The 18,481-nt window shown below is 42.6% G+C and overlaps 1 protein-coding gene across 4 annotated transcripts in view; it reads left to right on the top strand.

The window, feature by feature from the left end:
- Positions 1-16,542: 16,542 nt before the first annotated feature.
- Positions 16,543-18,481, top strand: part of HOXD13 (homeobox D13) — a 44,209-nt gene continuing 42,270 nt past the window's right edge. For all 4 annotated transcript variants that reach the window (XR_011849443.1, XR_011849445.1, XR_011849446.1 and 1 more), the window contains exon 1: positions 16,543-16,623. The gene's annotated coding sequence lies outside the window, so the exon portion shown is untranslated. The remainder of the gene's footprint in view (positions 16,624-18,481) is intronic.

The raw sequence follows: 18,481 nt of genomic DNA, 5'->3' as shown, positions 1-18,481 counted from the left end.
GCTGAAAACTAGTGTCGGTGATAAGGGGTTAAAGGATGACAGTGGAAGCTAATTTTGATACAAACCGAAAGCTTTCTGTTACCATTAAAGGAAAGTTGGGCTATGTTAACACAGCATTGACCCATTGTCGACAGAAAAAAATACATACCCTATATTCCGAGCATCTGGGAAAATCCATGTCCAATATTGCTTTGAGAATACACCCTTATTGAACCTTATTATTATGATATTATTTCATGTGTAAATGCTGCACAAACTCAAAAGTTTACAAGCATTGAAACCATCAAATATAGGAGATTATGACAAGATTGTGAGCGCCATGGGGACAGGGAAGGATTTGGCAAACTTTGTGCAGTGCTGCGTAATCTGTGTTCTTTATATAAATAATGAATTATTATTATAATAATGTGTATTTATGTGTTCCACAAAGTGGTTTAATACATTAAACTATTGTACAAATAGTTTAAACATTTCCACTAGTTTTTAGTAACAAATACACATAATATAAAATTAGTTCCATTGCTAAACATTGTTACATTTGTTGAAAACATTAAACCTCTGCGATATATTGGGTCTTATGTTTTGCTTGTTTTTGTTTTGTTGTATGTATGGAAAACAGATTATGAACATTGATATGTTATGTTACTACAAATTTTCTTTTCTAGTATGATCAGTCACCTGGTAACACATGAGTTCGAGATCACAGTCCAGATGTGAGAAAAAATAAAAAGATAAAAGTTTGTAAAATTTTAACCTACCAGTCTGTTAATCTCTATTGTCAAATAATTTAAAAAGATAGAATTGAAAAACATTTTTTTTTATTTTGTAGTATTATCCTGTTCAGGTATTTTAAAAAGTCTGACTTAATCTTGCTACATTTAACCATGGAATTATGCAGTGGTTTTATAGTGTTCTGTTACTGTACATGAAAGCCATAAATTGGAACAGAACCTACACATGGTGTAACCACAGTGTGCACTGCTTTAAAACAGCCTTAAGGAATAGTTTTCATGAATCACATATTGTCCACATGAACTTCAAATAAAACCAACCACTTACTTTGTGGTCCTACTGTAGGTTGCTGTACTTGTTCTGGTGTTATCTGATCTTTAAGTAAAAATTCCTTTATCTCTTTCTTTAAGATAGGTTAGTTTAGGGGTTTTTTCTATAATAACTTGCAGTGTGATAATATTTCACTCTTTTTTTTTTTTTTTTATTAGATCAGGCTGGAGCCTCTTAGTAGATACGGACATTGGGAGAATTGTAAGACTATCATTGGCAACTTCTTTGTCTAGGTCATTGTTTTATTGTTTGTTCTGTGAATATATTTTCAAAATAATTATGCCAGACACCAGTTGAGATGTTCAGTTAAAGCCTGAGCTGTGAATTAGTGCCAGAAATTTGGAAAGTAACTTGTAACCAAAGACCAACTGACTATTGCAAAATCAGACCAAGCACTATAACATCCAAATAATTGTTCGAAACTGTGATATTGTCTCTTCTGAAGGGAGTCTCTGAGTAGGAGCCTCACAATTTGCATACAATGGTAAAATGAGTGGATGATGCTGTTCTGTTCCTACTCCACTTAAAACACCCCTGTGAAGATCCCTTACTTTGACTTCCAGCGCATTCAACACTATAGATCCGTCTATAATGATGGATTAAATGACCAATTTAAACGTAGATCCCTCTGTTGTTAACTGGATTTTTGACTACCAAACTGATATACCTCCATTCATTCAAATAGAAAATGAACAATCGAAAATAGTAGTCAGCAACCGAGGCACACCTTATGGTGCCGTACTATCTCCATTCTTGTTCATCTTATATTCATTTGACTTTAGCCACCACTAAGAGCTCTGCTATCTACAGAAAGTAATTGTAGGTGGCATTTGGAATGGCGATGATAAGCTCTACAGGGAGGTCGTAAATTACTTTGTGGAATGGAATGAAATTAATGACCTTTAAATGTAGACAAATCCAAATAATTGGTCATAGAACTATGGATGAAAAAAGCAGCACCTTAACCAGTCATAATCAAAGGCAGAGCCATTGAGCGGTCCACAACAACAAGTACCTTGGTATTGACAATACTGGAGTAGATAGCTAATATCAACATGGTGTTTTAAGAATCGTCTAGAATGTACTTACTCAAATCATTCAACATCTACAACAAGATCCTAAAGATTTTTTATGAATCAACCTTCTCTAGCATAATATGCTGGAGAGGAACTTTCAAAAAATGGGAAAGTAACAGACTGGCCAAGTTCTTAAGGAGGGTGCAAAAAACTATTAGAGAATCCCTAAGTCCCATCAACACTATTTGGCAGGAGAGGTACTGCCGCAAATTTATGTTGAACATTCTCTAAAATAAGTAACAAATAGCAACAGATTTCCTGCCAGACAACGAGGTTCTACAACTGCTTTATACCAAACTCAATAGAACTAATAAGTGTTAATAAGGAGTGGATGAATCAACCCTAGTTGTTATCATATCCCTTATCTCCTATATTATTCTGTATACCCCTCCCAAGGACATTTAGCATACTTCATGATGATGATACAAAGGTATTATTCCATAACCATGTCTGTTTAAAAACCAGCTGATGACAGATGATATGCTGTGCAAAGGTTGGTATCCATATGAGCAAGTTACTGTCTATTGATGAGAAAACATATTGGGGCTTATTTATTAAAGGTCCGCAAATCGCATTTCCGGCGGACTTTCCGAAATATTCGGGATTTGCGCCGCTGTGACAGGGATTTAGCAGGGAATTGTGTTGCACGCAATCGGATTTTGGACTTTAAAATTGTGTCGCAAGCCATGCACAGGGAAGAAGATGGTGAACTCCGGCGGACCTGAGCAAGGAGCGACACATGCAGGATATCGGGTGCACAATCTTAGTGAATCGCGGCAGAGTTTCTTCTCGTCGGACACTCCGGATCGGGGAATGCGCAGGACCGGGTAAGTAAATGTACACCCTAGTCTTACTAATGGCAAAGCCCTTTAAAAAAATTCTAGTATCTAAACACAAATCATGTTATCAGACTAATGACAAACTTTGCTGTATCTGTAGGAAATTATCAAACCTGTATAAATCATTTGGGAATGTTTTTGGATTTTATCCACTCTTTACTCTTTTCCATAGTCTGCCTAATTTGTAATGCGTGCCATATATTTTCTATCTACAATGTACCTTCATTCCAGTCTGTTGTACTCCTCTCATAGCTAGTTATAGAATATTATACCAAATTATTAAGGTATGTGTATTACACTACAGAATATGTGCAATATTCACTGATGCTCGTCCATGCTCCTGATGCTTGACGTGGCTCCTGGCAGCTCCTCTTCTTTCTTCTCTGCTGTAATTACCCGGCAGAGTTGCATCCATGGGATCTGCTGGCGGACACTATGATGTGGTGGTGTTGCTGCTGATGACATCATACTTTACGCCGCCCGATAGATCATGTGGACGCGTCTCTGCTGGCTGTTACAAAGAGAAAAAAGAAGAGGAGCCGCGGGGACCGGAATATCGGGGAGCTGCGCTGGGCATGGGGACGTGTAAGTTGTTTTTTTTTTTTTTTATGTGCTGGGATGTCTTGCTGTATACTACTAGGGGCTCTCTGGCTGTTTACTACTAGGGACTGTCTTTCTGTATACTACTGGGGGCTGGCTCTCTGTATACTACAGGGGCTGGCTAGTTATATTTTGGGGGAGCGACTGTGACCAATGCATTTCTCACCCTAGGCTTATACTCAAATCAATAGTCACCAGTTTTTGGTGACGAATTAGGGGTCTCTGCTTATACTTGGGTCAGCTTATACGCAGGTATATACAGTATACAGTCCTTAAAAAAAAGGGAATACTCAAATGACACATCCTAGATCTGAATCATTGAAATATTCTCATTGAATTCTTTGTTCTGTACAAAGTTGAATGTGCTGACAACAAAATCACAAGAAAAATCATCAATGGAAATCAAATTTATTAACCAAGAGAGGCCTGTAGTTGGAGTCACCCACAAAATTAAAGTGGAAACACATTACAGGCTGATCCAACTTTGATGTAATGTCTGCAAAACAAGACAAAATGAGGCTCAGTATTGTGTGTGGCCACGACATGCCTGTATGACCTCCCTAATACACAATGAGGTTGTGGATGGTCTCCTGAGGAATCTTCTCCCAGACCTGGACTAAAGCATCCGCAACTCCTGGACAGTCTGTGGCGCAGAAGCAACGGATGCAGGAACTCGGGCCCATGACCTTAGTGAATCGTGGCAGACCCGAATCCTCATCGGACAATACACTGCGGGATCGCGACAGGACCGGGTAATTAAATCTGCCTCATTGACTTTATACAACCAATTTACACCTTACTTCAAAGTTGATTTTCTGGATAATTCCACCACCCTGGGCCATGAGAAAAACATTATCTGGAAGGTGTTTGCTGCTTGACAACATAATGGTAGTGGTTTATTAGCTACATTTCTGATGACAGTTTCCCTTTAAATCTCTGAACTTGTTCCTACATGTGCCAGCCACTGTGGAACATCGGAATACACACACCAGCCACTGCAGAACATCCCAATGCACACTTCAGCTGTTGCAGAACATTAAAATGCACAACTCAGTGCCGCTGTGGTACGGGCCAAGCCATGTGCACCTGTCCCTACGGGGCAGAGACACGTGCACCTGCAACCCAAGACGTGGGTCGCAGGAGTTCCCATGACAGTACCCTCCCTTCGGCTTTCCCCTCTTTTTGGCCGGAAGGAAATTTTAAAGAACACTGCAGTCCAGTATGTTGTCTTCAGGTTCCCAAGATTGCTCCTCTGGCCCCAATCCCTTCCAGTCGATAAGAAAGAACCATCTCCCTCTCATCATCTTCATGTCCAGGATTTCCTTTACCTAAAAGACATTGGTGGAATCCACCTCAGGAGAAGGAGGAGCTTCTTTCCGGGAGAAGCAATTCAGGATGACAGGCTTTAGAAGGGAGATGTGAAAAGAATTCACAATGGTGGGAGGAATACGAATCTTGTAAGCCATGGGGTTGATGTACTTCAGCAACTCGAATGGACCCAGGAAACGAGGACCAAGTTTGTAGCTGGGAATCTTCAGCCGGACATATCTACAGGACAGCGACACAGTCTGTGTTTACCCAGATGATGGTATTACCAGAAAAAAGCGGTTGATCTGTAATAAAGTCCATGGCCATGTGAGTCCACAGACATCTGGGTATAGGGAGTGGCAGGGGCAGACCTGCTGGCTTGAGACGTGATGACTTATTTCAGGCAAAGGAAGCACAGGAACTCACAAAGTCCTTGACCAAACCTGGCCACCAGTAGAAACGAGAGATGAGAGCGACACCCCGGGGTGCTTAGCCACACGAGAGCAATATCCCAAAGATAATGTCTATCAGGATCAGAGGTAGTGGACCACTGCGAGAGATGACGTAAGCCGACACCTGGGAGCAGTATCTAAGAGGCACCCGGTTTTTACCAGAGCCTGCCGCAAAGCTGGCTGGACTTGTTGCGGCGGGATACCGCCAGGTCACTCCACAGGCATGCTGGTGGCCAAGGCGAGGTATAGAATCGTGAGGCGGAGTCAAGGTCAGGCAGGAGATCAGGACAGGTGTCAAAGGACTGGAGTCAGGGACAAGGCAGAGAATCAAAGTCAGGAACAGAATCGACAGATAACACACAACACAACAGATAATCAGAATAACTTCAGGAACAAACACAGGAACGCTTTCTCAGAGGCAGGAGGCACAAAGATCCGGCAGGAGACACAGGATAGGGCCGGGAAATTAACAGGTGAACGTCCAGTGCCAATCATCGGCATGCTGGCCCTTTAAATGTTAGAAAGCCAATACCTGTGCGCCATAGGAAGCTGAGGCGCGCGCGCCAGAGCGAGGAGCCCATTGCTGCAGCCAGGGAAGGTAAGAACTGCCGCTACTGGCGGAGCATGGGTGCGTCTGTGACGTGAGACGTGGGTTCAGGAGGAACAATATGTCGAGGAGGAGGCTTCATCCCCAATAACATTAGAGGCACGAGAGAGGGCATCGGCTTTGCAACTCTTCTCCGCTGGATGAAATTGGATAAGAAAAGAGGGCATCGGCTTTGACACTCTTCTCTGCTGGATGAAAATGGATCAGGAAATTAAAGCAGGAGTAAAACAGGGACCAACCAAACAGGGAGCCTGTCGTGGATTGAGGTGTTGAGCAGTCTAGAGATACAAGAGATTTTGTGGTCAGTATAGATACCTTCCAGAAGATAACACCATTCTACCAAGGCATGTTTTATGTCCAGAAGTTCCTGATCACCTATGGAGTATTCCTCTATGCGGCTGAGAAGGTTTTCGAGAAGAAGCTACAAGTGGGAGTTCGACCTCTGGACCCTTTCTGTGTGAGAACAGCACCAGCTCCTTCCGAGCAGGCATCAAGCTCTAGCAGGAAGTGTTTCTCCGTATCAGCCCGAGTGAGTACAAGAGCAGAGGCAAAGGCAGACTTCAGCTTGGAGAAAGCTTCTTCAACTGCCGAGGGCAGAGCTTAGAGTTGGCCTTTTTACTTGGTGAGCACCACAATGGTAGACACGAGAGAGGAGAAATTCGATATGAACTGCCGGTAGTAATTAGCAAAGCCCAGAAGCTCTGGATGGCACAAAGTCCCACTGGGCGACTTTAGCAATTTAGTGGGATCCATCTGTAGTCCCTTGTCAGAGATGATATAACCGAGGAAAGGAAGACTCTTTTAGTAGAATAGAAACTTCTCGAGCTTGGCATACAGGCAATTTGCCCTTAGGCGCCTGAGGACTTGTCATACAGGTGCCTGATGGGACTCAAGGTCAGCAGAGAACACCAGGATAGCGTCCAAGTAGAATATGACACAAGTATATAGCAGGTCTCTGAAAACTCCTGGAATACGGCTGGTGCTTTACAAAGTCCAAACGGCATGACAAGATACTGGAAGTGTCCATCACGAGTATTGAAGGCAGCCTTCCATTCTGCGCCTAATTTGGTGAAGACATTGGGGCAGATTTACTTACACGGTCCATTCGCGTTCCCGCAGCGCGTTCTCTGCAGCTGATTCGGATCTTCCGGCGATTCACTAAGGCAGTGCCTCCGACGTCTACCAGGTGTCGCTGCTGCGCTGAAGTCCGTCGGATTGCATCGTGGGAAAATCGGTGCAAAACAGAAAAATTCCGAAAGAAGTCATGGTAGATACAGGATTAAATGCTACCAGACAGCGTAACTGTCCCCAACATAGCATTTCCCCAGTTTGCCAGTTGAGCACAGGAGCGTGACATTGCAAACATGGAAGACCCAGGAGAACAGTAGACCGGGGAAGCACATAAAATGACAGTATTTCTTTGTGCAATGCCCCAACCTGCAGGCATAGAGGCATGGTGTGGTACCGGACCGCATCGCAGAGAATCTGCCCACTGACCGTCGAGATGACCAGTGGCTTTTCAAGATGGACCATAGGAAGATGATGCTGGGAGACAGGGTAGCATCCAAGAAGTTTCCTGCAGAGCCGTAATTCAGGAAGGCAGAAACTTTAAACTGACTACCTGTCCCAGAGCTGAGTAGGACAGGAATGTTAAGACGTGGAGATGCTTTGCTCTCAACTAGGGACGCATCTCCCAGTAGTCCTAGGTGCGTGCGTTTTCCGGGCGCTGTGGATGCTCTTGGGGTGTCAGACAAGCTTTATCCACCGGCATGGCCTCCTCTGCAGTGGGTCCTGATTTGCACTTGTTCGAGGCGCTGCTCCTCCATGCGCTCTGAAAACCGGATGTCAATCTGAGTAGCCAGAGTGATGAGGTCGCTCAGTGAAGATAGAGGGCCCATGCAGACAGAGCATCTTTGATGCGACTAGCCAGTTTTCTTAAAAGTGGTGGCCAAGGCCGCTTCGTTCCAAGAGAGCTCAGATGCGAATTGAACCGTGTAGTCCCAAATGACAAGTCCCCTTGACGGAAATTCAGCAGGGCAGTCTCGCAGAGGATGCCAGGGCCGGTTGCTGGCAGTGCCCGAATCGCTCCTGTCCCATAGAGGGGTAGCCCATGCAAGTACATTCACGGAGCGTAGGCTGACCACGCATGCCGCCTTAGACCTTTCAGTAGCGAACTGCGTAGGCATCAGATTGATGTGCAGTGAGTACTGGGTGATGAATCCCCTGCACAACATGGCATCTCCATCATACTTGAAGGGCATGGACAAATGCAGTCTGGGTTTTGCAGAAGACACTGTAGTCGCTGAAGCGGAAGGTGCCGTAGGAACTAGACGCTGCTGCTGGGCAGCCTATAACTGCTACATGATGGTGGTAAGCTGGTTAAGTTGCTAGCCCTGAACAGCAATCTGCTGGGACTGTTGAGCCACGGTGGTGGTGAAACCCTTACTGTCAGGGTCAATGGTGGTGGACCCACTGAACCACCGCGAGCGATGATGTAAGCTGACACCTAGGAGAAGAGTCTAAATGGCACCAGGTATTCAGCAGATCGGAGTTAGGGACGTAGCAGATGGTCAAGACACACTGCAGAGAATTGGGGTCAGAAACGGAAACAGGTCACAACGGATAAATCACTATAGTCACAATAACGCTTTCTCTCAGGCAAACACGGCACAAAGATCCGGCAGGGGTTACAGGAAGAGGCAGGCTATATATCAAGGCAGCAACACAGGGTGTGCAACACAATTCTGTCGAACACTGCATGATAAATGTGGTGCACTGGAATGACCCTTTCAGTGCAGTATTTTGTGTTGTGTTGGGTATAGTGCAGCGGCGCAGACACTTTATGAATACATGTCCAGGCAGTTGCCACCAAAAAGCTTGTTTCGTAATTCGGAGGGCTATGGCCGTGCAGTGTTTGCTAGCTTTATCCGTATGTTCCAATAAAGCTAGCGATTTAACACTGCTATTACTCGGGTAGAGCAAGAGAGCTGCTTACTTTAGTAAGCAGCTCCTAGAGAGTTTATTTGGGTGACAGGTCCTCTTTAAAGTATAAAATTGCCCCCTTTTAAATCGATTTTAAGGGGGGTTTACATGTGTTTTTGTGTGTAGTCAAATTTTGCTTTATTATGGCTGGTATTAATCTCCAGTTATAAAGATTCTTAAAAATTTATGCCATATAGTGTATTATCTCTTTTTGTGACTAATTCAATGGGGCACATTTACTACATTTAGTTCCCCGGAAGTGCATTGTCCGACCAGAATGCACTCTGCCATGATTCACTAAGATTGTGCGCCCAATATCCTGCATGTGCCGCTTCCCCGCTGAGATCCAACGGAGTTCACCTGCTTCCTGGTGCATGTAAGCGCTTGATCTTTAGACACAATTTAAAAGTTAAATCCTGCGCTCAGTCCGGATCAATCGGATGGTCCGACAGCCTGCCCCCTGATTTATGTTGCATAAAAGCCAGCGCAACTGCGCCACAAGCCGGTCGCCTGCGACACAATCCCCAGTTAAATACCTGACCCAGTGGCGCAAATGCCAAAAACGTCATAAAAAACGACAAAAGTGCGGCTGCAGACCCTTTGTAAATAAGCCCCAATGTGTTTTCAAGGAAAGCTCCCAGCATACATGTTGAGCATATCCATAGGCATATACTGGCAGACAGAGGCATCTTTTCAACATCCATCAGTTCATTTTTCATCAAAACCAACAACCAACAGAGGCATGACTTGGTCCAGGGTGGTGGCCAAGGCAGGATACTGTACAGAATCAGAAGGCAGACACGGAATCATGGTCAGGCAACACGCCATCAAAGTCAGGGACATAGCAGAAGGTCAGGACTGGCAGCAAAGGTGCGAAGTCAGGAATGGAGCCGAGGTCACAACAGGAAATCACCATGTAGGCAAGAGACATCAGAATCAAGTTTTCTCTAAGGCATAAGGCACAAAGATCCTGCAGGGGACACAGGAAGAGGCCGGGACTTTATCTGAGAAGGTAGTCGGCCAGCACCCATCATTGGTGCGCTGGTCCTTCAAATCTCAGACAGCCGGCGCACGGTGCCCTAGGAGGCGAGGACACAATCCTCCTCTGGAGGATCCTCTGCAAAAGACCATGGTCCAGGATGTGTTCCTCGGGTACCCAAGATCTCTCTTGGCCCAGACCCCCCTCCGGTCAACAATAAAGAACCACTTCCCTCTAACAAACTTCATATCCAGGACCTATTTTACTTCATAGATGTCAGAGGAATCTGCCTCAGGAGCAGGAGGTGGTAGCTGCCGGGAGAAGTGGTTTTGGACGTCAGGCTTCAGAAGGGAGTTGGGATGCGCATAGAGGGAGGAAGATGGAGCACTTTAGCACCTCGAATGGTCCCATGAAACGCGGACCAAGCTTGTAGCTGGGAATCTTCAGCCGGACATACCTGGAGGACAGCCACACTTTGTCACAAGGAACAAAGGTTGGAGAAGCCTGCGTCTTTTGTCCGCCTGGGTCTTGGTTCGAGAAGACGCCTGGAGCAAGGAGAGTCAAGTCTGCTCCCAGATAGATTTCCTGGGCCAACTCTCACATTGCAGGAACATCTGAAGGCGCAGAAAGAGGAAGGCATGGGTGCTGTCCATAGACAATGAAGAAGGGAGCAGAGCCAGCAAATTCCGAGTCCAAGGAATTGTAAGAAAACTCCGCCCACCGTGACAGAGTGGACCAATCGTTTTGTCAGGCAGAGACAAAATGATGGAGATAGCAGCCCAGAGTCTGGTTAACCATTCGACTGCGGATGGTACTTAGAAGAGAAGTCCAGTTATACTTGTAGTTGACCACACAGTGCATGACAGAACCAGGAAACAAACTGGACCAAACGGTCCGAGACAATGTGCAGAGGAAGTCCATGAATCGGGAAGACATGAAGGAAGGACAGGCCGGCAAGGCCTGGCAGAAGCACCAAGTGGGACATCTTGGAGAACAGGTCTATTACCACCCAGATGATGGTATTACCAGGGGAAGACGGAAGATCCGTGATAAAGTCCATGGCCAATTGAGCCCACGTGCGGCTGGGTATCAGTAACGGCAGCAGAAGACCAGCTGGTTGAAGACGAGAAGGCTTTTTCCGGGCACAGGAACTCCAGGAACCCACAAAATCCCTTTCATTCTTGACCAGATCTGGCCACCAGTAGAAACGGGAAATGAGGGCAACAGAGTGCCCAGCCACATGAGTTAATATCCCCTTCCGAAGAGCAGGTCGAACGGAGATCTTGATGGGAGGAAGGTGCCGAAGGTCCACTGGAGCGGCAACAACCAGTCATTCAGGAACATGACATTCTTTCCTGCAGGATGAAAGTGAATCAAGAAGAGTGAGCATGGGTTGAGGCGCTAAGCAGTCTGCAGATAACGGAGATTCTTGTGATCTGTATATATGCAGACTGGATGGCAAGCTCCCTCCAGAAGATAGAGCCATTTTTTCAGGGCAAGTTTTATGGCCAGTAGTTCTCGGTCTCCTATAGAATAATTCCAGCAGAGAAAGTCTTAGAGATGAACCCACATGTGAGAGTTCAGCCCTTGGGTCTTTTCTCAGTGAGCACCGCTCCAGCACCCACTGAGGAGGCATCTACTTCCAGTTGGAATTGCTTCTCCCTATCAGGCCATGTGAGAACAGAGGCAGAGGCAAAGGCGGACTTCAGCTTGGAGAACGCTTCTCCATCCGCCAGAGGCCAGAGTTTAGGATTAGCATCTTTTTTTGTCAATGCCACAATGGGAGACACAAGAGATTAGAAATTTGGTATAAATTGCTGGTAATAATTAGCGAAGCCCAGGAATCTCTGTATAGCATGATGTCCCACTGGACAAGGCCACTGGAGTACCGCAGACAACTTGGTAGGATCCAAGTATGCTCGAAAATAGCTCCATTGAGGGGCTGAAATGTCACACCTTCCACATTGGGTGAATAAACACCTAGCCTTTTCCAGGACTGCTGCCTCATCTCTTTTATTTCCTTTGGCAATCATTTGCTTACCTTGAGTCCGGTCAGCGGAGGCTTGCACCCACACTGGGACCCTAGTCCCTCCCTTCACAGTGCTGCTCTACCTTCACAGTTGTACTCATTTCTTTAATAATATGTTAATTAAAAAAAATTTACCTGTGTGATAATTTTTCATAAATGAAGTCATATGGTCACTTACAAACAAGACTATGTCCTTAGATACGACCACCTCTGCTGGAGAGGTTGCACAAAGAAACAAAAAGTTTTTGTATATGAAATGTTGGGGAGTTACTGAATGTTTCACAGCCGCCCTGTGGTACTGAATGCTGAATCCAGGTGGTCAGACAGAGCTCAATAGCACGTCTGGCCATGCTGCCAGAGTGTGGGGTGGTCAGATCCAAGAAAGCTATCTTGTTTCTAAGGGACAGCATGGCTACATTTATGAAAAATTTATCTTCACACAGGAATATTATTTTAAATAATATGCAATTGAAGAAATGTTTACATATTGCAAATGAATTAAATGAAATATGAATGCCCAGATGGGAAAACCCCTTCAAGCCCTAACATCCGAACACATGTTGGTTGGGACAATGGGGGGCCCTAGTTGTGTGAACAGCGCAGGACCCATGGGATACTTAATCTGCCACTGGGTGTGCATCTTGAACATGCAAACTGGATAGTTGATAAATATTATATGAGTTGCAGACCAACCTCTGGAATCCTCTTGATTTGCTAGAATTTTCAGTTCACATGGCCCTGGTATGGAGGGATCAAGAAGTCAATCATGCACATTGCCACTCCTTACAGACTCAATGAAAGTCATCGAAAGTCATGGAAAAAGAACAATAGGACATGAATGTTTTCTTTTTCTTTTATAAGAACCATCCCTTGTAAAATGTAAGATAGAGTTCACATGTCATAACTCTACACCTCTGGTATTTTTTCTTTGGAGCTCTCTTTTCTAAAACTCCAATAACCAAGCCTACCTTGTCAGTAGTGATAGTTCACTGAGGCACATTTACTTACCCAGTCCAGTCGCAATCCCGCGGCGCGTTGTCCGACGAGGATTCAGGTCTGCGAGATCCACTAAGGTTGTGCGCCTGATATCTTCCTGGTGCATGTAAGTGCGTGATCTTGTGACACAAATTGTTTTTTAAATTCCACAGCTTTTCCGAAGCCATCGGGTTGTCTGACGGCCGCGCCCCCCCCCCCCCCCATTTCTGTTGCGTGAAACCGGCACCTATGCACCACAATCCCATCTCGTGTGCCAAAATCCCTGTGCAATTCGGCGCAAAACGAAAATATTCAGGAAACCCAACCAAAGTGCGGCGTTTGGACCCTTAGTAAATAAGCCCCACTGTGTGTGTGTCATTACTCTCATTTTAGCTAGTCATTAAAACATTTCAGTCCCCTTGTCATTCCAATTTCCTAATTTCTAACAATGTACTGATAGGAGCTTTTCTATGTTTCATTAAACAAAACTTTATGCTCTATTGCAGTGGTGGCGAACCTATGGCACGGGTGCCAGAGGTGGCACTCAGAGCCCTTTCTGTGGGCACCCAGGCCATCACCCCAGGACAAAGTTCACAAATCAGGACCAAATCTTCCTGCAGTCCCAGGCATCTGCTCTCAGTGCTATTTTAAATCGACACTACATTGACTGTTTGAAACTGTGGGAAAAATGAAAAGGTTTTGATAGAAGATCTTTGGAGGTCATCCTGTTGTGCCTCAGACACCAAGATGTGGAAGAACAGGTAGCAATAAGTTACTGTTTAAAATTCCATGTTGGCACTTCACGGTAAATAAGTGGATTTTGGTTGTTGTTTGGGCACTTGGTCTCTAAAAGGTTCGCCATCACTGCTCTATTGTAACCTCTGCCTTTGATGAAACTAAGCTATTAAATGTAACTTTTTATGATTGGTATAAAATACTTTGAAAATAAATAAGCTTTATTTTTAAATAAAATAAAATATATGAGAAATTGGACATTATACTTCTAACTAACCTGCATTCACCGTTTCAACAGATTACTGTTACACTGTTTATTATATATTTACATAATACATATTGTTACTTACATATAGTCATTACAGGAAATGTATTTTTTTTAACTAGTTATAACCAGAAAATGTAGAAATTTATGAGATTGTGACTGCGCAGCTTGAAAGGGAATTTTATAATGATGATATTGTATTTATATTTGGTCATTTGTGTCATCCCTGTCATCACAAAAAGAGAAGAAGACAAATACATGATGCCATTCAAGTCTATAGACCTAGACATATTTTACATGCTGTACTCTATAGCTTCTCTATATTTCCTTTATGAATAACCCACAAAAATCCTACAAATATCAAAGCCCCCTCTGAAGGGTGTATATGCTTGGTAATGATATACAGAAAGAGTGCTACTTTTATAAATGCATAATTACCTGTGTGAGTGAAAATGAGGTTTTATAATAAATCTATAGTGTACACCACTTTCTGCAATTTAATTGTCATGAAACTGAGCAGCATACCATTGTGGCTCCATCGGCAACTTTTTAAAATGCCTTGTAATATTTTATTGTTGTGGTATCACCCCTGTACTAACATGTGTGTTATATAGAAAGAAGTGCTCTGACAGCTGACATAAGCACCCAAAGAAGTCTGATTTTATTATGTTCCACAGGTTCAGATGGGACATCCAGACACCAAGAAGGACATGTTTCTATGTTTTCTTAATTCCTAACCAACACAAACAGGTAAGTAAAGTATATAATACTTTTTATGGGTACTGTTTCTTATGTTTTCTAATATAGTACTATAAACTGCTAGAAAATGATACAATCAGGACCACGTCCTGCTTTACTAATACTAATTCTCTTCTGTATTGGGGATTGAAAACTTGGGAGAAAATGAATCCCTTTTTTGTATATTTTTTCTATTCATATTTTGATCATTGTAATTTGTAAGTGGAGGGGTCAGTCAATGGAATAGTGACAGCTAGTAGTGTACAACACACACACTTATATATACACACACTACAACTACTGCACAAAACCCATAGTGTATACAAATAAAGTTTCCTATACACTCACCTATGAATATAAATTCACATTCCTGCATACAAACCCATGAGCACTGATATGCAAAAACATTTACTTATACATCATAACTACACAGTCCTGTAAACAGCACAATAAGCACTGATTTGCCCATACAGTCACATACACATACATGCAGTCATATACCACAGCTTCCATCCCCTGGTGGCAGGCACATACACATGCAGTCACATATACATACATGCACACATGCTTTTATGTACACACACAGGCTTGCAGTCCCTTGTGGCAGGTATATACAAATACAGTCTCATATACATAGATGCAGTGATATACAATCACAAACATGCAGTCCCTTGTGACAGTATATACACATACAATATCATATACATACATGCAGTGATATACACACACAAGTATGCAGTCCCTTGTGGTCTCAAATACATACATGCACACATGGAGTCATATACTTACACACATGTTTGCAGTCTCTCTTGGCAGGTATATACACATACAGTCTCATTTACATACATGCACACATGCAGTGATATATACACACAAGCTTGCAGCCCCTTGTGGCAGGTATGTACACATACAATCTCATATACATGCACACACACAGTGATATACACACACAAGCTTGCAGTCCCTTTTGGTAGCTATATACACATACAGTCTCATATACATACATGCACACATGCAGTGATATACACACACAAACTTGCAGTCCCTTGTGGCAGGTATCTACATATACAGTCTCATATACATACATGCACACATGCAGTAATATACACACACCAGCTTACAGTCCCCTGTGGCAGGTATATACACATACAGTCTCATATACATACATGCACACATGCAGTGATATACACACACAAGCTTGCAGACCCTCTTGGTAGGTATATACACATACAATCTCATATACATACATGCACACATGCAATAATATACATACACACACAAGCTTGCAGTCCCTTGTGACAGGTATATACACATACAGTCTCATATACATACATGCACCCATGCAGTGATATACACACACACAAGCTTGCAGTCCTTCTTGGTAGGTATATACACATACAATCTCATATACATACATACACACACACAAGCTTGCAGTCCCCTGTGACAGGTAGCTCAATAAACTGCTAGCCAAGTGCGACTAGAAGCTCTTGTCCAATTCCACCGTTTAATCCAATGAAGGCAATTTTCCAGGATAATTACCGACATGTTTTAATGCATATGCATGAAAAAGGATTTTATTTTTCCAGGAGAACGACTTTACATGTTTGTGTAATTGATTGAGGCGCTGACCCGCTATTCAAAATGTTATTTGAGAGCCATCAGAAAGCGTAAACTTGCAAATTGCCCGGCTTGTATCTGAATTAATACCTCATTCATCATCATTATGGGTTGATAAGTTAATTTAACCATTTCATTCTGCTTTAATGAGCTATAGTTAAATTAATGCCACATAATATATGAAAGTAACATTTAAATAGAAGCACTGGGCTGAGACAAACAGAGGCTGCTGCTATTTGGACTGGAATCGTCTGACATAAATCTTTTCTTCATTACAGGAGCCAGTCTGTTCTAGCAGCAGTTATGAAGTATTTTATTCATTTACTTTTTTGGTGTTGCATTGCCAAATAGTGCAGGTAAATTATGGCAGCTTGTAAATAACCTCCCTCGGATGGAGTCTATTTTATACTCCAGGAGGAGAGGATGTGTTACACTTATTATCCCCACTATCAGACTTTCTTCAGTATAGAACATTTAAACATGTTCCAGCATTGTTATTACAAGATACATAGCAGTGCATGATACATAGTTTATGTATACTATACTATATTGTAGTACATGCATCAATGTACAGCATATCTGGCTATATGGGATATACATGAATTTGTTGTTGACACAAATACCAACTTTTCACTTTTATTAGTACTAAGTAATAACCAGGCAGTATACTGTTCCTGCTATCTTATCCAACTTGGATGAAAATTTCTATTTGCAGGTCATTCCTATGTGGGTATCAGTTCTCACTATCATTTTAAAGGAAAAACTGGTGAATGGGATTATCAGCCTCTGTTTTATGTGAACTTTTCTGAAATATTTTTGCAGCTAAAGACACTGTAGTCATATAGAAATGATTCTTATATTATTCACAAATGTTTCAGATTCCTTTCAATAAAAGCTCATTCACACATCCGTTTTTTTTTTCAGTTTGCTATCCGTGATTTCCAACCACAGCATATTAACCATTTTTAGTCTGTCCATTTTTTTAGTATTCTACCAGCAAACTTTTTTTTTCACCTCCATTTTGCATGCAATGATTTTTTTTTTTTTTTTTTTTTTCAAAAACAAAATTGATTTGTTTACAAAAATTAAGAGGCAAAACACCAGGAGGGAGATTTATCTTTTCTCTTTCTAGATTTCCTATCAGTCAAGTTCCTTTTTTGTCTTGTTTTGGACTTGTGCTTGTTAGTCTAATGGTGGTTTCACATTGGCGTGTGTAATCCGTTGCTCTTCTGTTTCATTTTGTCTCCGTTTTGCTTTTGTTTTGTCTCGGTGTCCGCAAAAAAAATTAAGGTTTAACATTGCTGTGAAACTGTAACATCACATCCAGTTTCTCAGGCTTATGAGTGAACAAAAAAATTACCCCTTTTTTTTTTTTTTTTTTTTTTTTTGCGGACCCCTAGACTTCTATTGCCTTCCGAAATCCACATCAGTAAAAAAATAGAAATCAACAGACAGGTTTCAACATTTTATTCCATGAACAACGGATCAGTGAAAATACAAGGCAATGTGAAAACATCCATTGAAATCAATGGCTTTGTGAGGCATCCGTGAAAATCACTGAACCACAGATGTGAAAAACAACGCCAATGTGAACGGGCTCTAACATTGCTGGTGTGGAGGATATTGTCACATAATTGGTGGTCCTGCTTCTTCCTTCCAAGTTCGCCACCTGAGACCAGGAGAGCTTTTATATATTTTATTTGCCACTTTTTAAAAAGTTGCAGATATCCAATACAGCAAACAGGCGACTAAACAGCTGGAATTATAAGATAAATACAGCGATTTCTGCTTGGACTTTTGTACTAAAAGTTGCAAGGCAAATTAGGAAAAGTCACAAAAAATATGCAACTTTTGTGTACTAAGAAAAAGACAAAAAAAAATTATAAATCTCCCCCAGGTTCCCATCATCATCATCATAAAAAAGGCAAAAAGTGACTGCACACAAATGCTATCAGTTTTTGGCGGATCAATTGACTTCTATTGGAGTCCATAGGGGAAGAGTCTGAGATCCGAAATTGCCCATGCCAACCAATCAACGCTTTTATTTTCCCACAGCAGGTTATAGAATTTAAGCTGAGCTGTGATTGGTTTCCATGGGCAACTAGAATAGTTTTACCTCAGACACTTTTCATAAATCTCCCCTATGGGTCACAAATGTGATAAAATTGAGAAGTGCTTCAGATATTTTTCCACAGAAGGCTGATCAATTAAAAA

The sequence above is a fragment of the Engystomops pustulosus genome, chromosome 8 (assembly GCF_040894005.1).
Source record: "Engystomops pustulosus chromosome 8, aEngPut4.maternal, whole genome shotgun sequence".
Taxonomy (NCBI): domain Eukaryota; kingdom Metazoa; phylum Chordata; class Amphibia; order Anura; family Leptodactylidae; genus Engystomops; species Engystomops pustulosus.
This window is presented reverse-complemented; position numbering and strand designations above follow the sequence as displayed.